At 43.5% G+C, this 2,282-nt stretch overlaps 1 non-coding gene across 1 annotated transcript; it reads right to left on the bottom strand.

Moving 5' to 3' along the window:
• Positions 1–1,017: 1,017 nt before the first annotated feature.
• On the bottom strand, positions 1,018–1,155 carry LOC119930336. Its single transcript, XR_005451813.1, has one exon. It is a non-coding gene; the product is annotated as a small nucleolar RNA SNORA7 (small nucleolar RNA).
• Between the last annotated feature and the right edge of the window lie 1,127 nt (positions 1,156–2,282).

Below are 2,282 nucleotides of genomic sequence, written 5' to 3'. Positions count from 1 at the left end.
TTAATACAGTGCTCTGCACACAGTAAGCGCTCAATAAATACGATTTAATGAATGAATGAATGAACGTAGCCTGTAAGCTCGGTGAGGGCAAGGGAATGTGTCTACCAACCCCGTTGTCTTGTACTCTCCCAATTGCTTAATACAGTGCTCTGCGCACAGTAAGTGCTTAATAAGTACCAATGATTGATGGCAGGAGGACTCTGAAAATGCAATCCAAGGAAGAGTCAGGTATGGAGATTATCCTTCTGTAATGGATGAAACTACTCTGCTCACCTCCACTCTGAGCCCTATTTAGCATGGTAATGACTGATTATACAATCTCAGCTATTTATTTTGTTTGTTTGGATCTGGGCTAAGCCTGGATCCTTCATAAAATCTGATTGTCTCCCTGGCATGAGGCTGGGAAGGGAGTAAGGAGTGGAGTTTGGGGGAAAGAGTGACTAGGCTGTAAACTCATCCTCTAGACTGTTATACCAAATCTGTTGTATTGCCTTGTCTCATCTTATGCTATCATGTCATCTCACACCCAGAGCTACACCAGGGACACATCTCTTCCAGAATCAATCAATCAATCAATCGTATTTATTGAGCACTTACTGTGTGCAGAGCACTGTACTAAGCGCTTGGGAAGTACAAGTTGGCAACATATAGAGATGGTCCCTACCCAACAACGGGCTTACAGTCTAGAAAGGGGAGACAGACAACAAAACCAAACATATTAACAAAATAAAATAAATAGAATAGATATGAACAAGTAAAATAAATAAGTAGAGTAATAAATTCGTACAAACATATCAATCAATCAATCATATTTATTGAGCGCTTACTGTGTGCAGAGCATTGCACTAAGCGCTTGGGAAGTACAAGTACAGAACACCCCACCTCCATCTGCAATCGTTCTGATAGTAGATCCAGGGAGTTTTCTTGGTAAAAATCCACAAGTGGTTTACCATTGCCTCCTTCCGCACAGTCAACTTGAGTCTCCTCCCTTGACTCCCAAGAGTCGGGGTAGTTTTGACTTATAGCAGATGGCCTTCCACTCGCTAGCCACTGGCCAAGCTAGGAATGGAATGGGTAGGCCTCTGCTTGACTCTCCCTCCCATAGTCAAGACTGGTAGAGGACTGGAAACTCTCCAGGTGTGACCCTGAGAGGGTTCTGTTGCATTGTACTCTCCCCGAAGTGCTCTACACACAGTAAGTACTCAATAAATACCATCGATTAATTGATTGATCTATTGACTAGGAAGTAACTTCAGAATCCTGAGTCAGATTCTTGCTTCTAAGTTAAAGTTTCTTGCTTCTAAGATACTTTAATTTCACATTTGGAAACTCTGGGAGAGCCCACTGACTTGTTGCATAAGCACTTATAATGATGGTCTCTGTGAAACGCTTACTATGTGCCAAACACTGTACTAAGCACTGGGGTAAATACAAAATAATGAGTTTGGACTGATTGAGGCTCACAGTCCAAGTGGGATTCAATCCCCACTTTCAAATGAGGAAACTGAGGTCCGGAGGAGTTAAGCAACTTGCCCAAGGTCACACAGCAGGTAAGTGATTTTTCATTCTGTGCTATGGGTACAATTTTCCCTCAAACCATAATGACAGAAAGAGAAATGCCTTTCTAGAGGATGACTGTCAATGCTCAAGGAGTACAAAACCTCCCACTTTGCTTCCCAATAATCCAATCATTTTTGACGGGGGCATAGTGGAGAAAGGAAGGACCTGAGAGTCGGCAGGTCATGGGTTCTAATTCTGGCTCTACTGCTTGTCTGTTGGGTGACCTTGGGCAAGTCGCTTTACTTTTCTGGGCCTCAGTTACCTCAACTGTAAAATGGGGATTGAGACTGTGAGCCTCACGTGAGACAGGGACTGTGTCCAACCTGATTTGCTTGTATTCACCCCAGCACTTAGTACAGTGTCTGGCACATAGTACGTACTTAACAAATGCCATCATTACTATTATTATTTTTTTTCTTTGCCGGCCAGATTCTTCAGAAGGGACTTGGTTCTCAGGTTCACTTTCATCCCATCGATGAATCCATGGTATTTACTGAGCACTTACTGGGTGCAGAGAGCTGTACCAAGATGTTGGGAATATAAAACTCAATAATGCCAGGGAAGCAGCATGGCCTATTGCATAGAGCTTGGACTTGGGAGTCAGAAGGACCTGGATTCTAATCCCAGCTCCATCTCTTGTCTGACGTGTGAGCTTGGACAAGTCACTAAGCTTCTCTGTGCCTCAGTTACCTCATCAGTAAAATGGGCCCCAAGGCACATCT

The sequence above is a fragment of the Tachyglossus aculeatus genome, chromosome 6 (genome assembly GCF_015852505.1).
Source record: "Tachyglossus aculeatus isolate mTacAcu1 chromosome 6, mTacAcu1.pri, whole genome shotgun sequence".
NCBI classification, from domain to species: Eukaryota; Metazoa; Chordata; class Mammalia; order Monotremata; family Tachyglossidae; genus Tachyglossus; species Tachyglossus aculeatus.
Note: the sequence above shows the minus strand (reverse complement) of the source record. Positions and strands in the feature narration are given on the sequence as shown.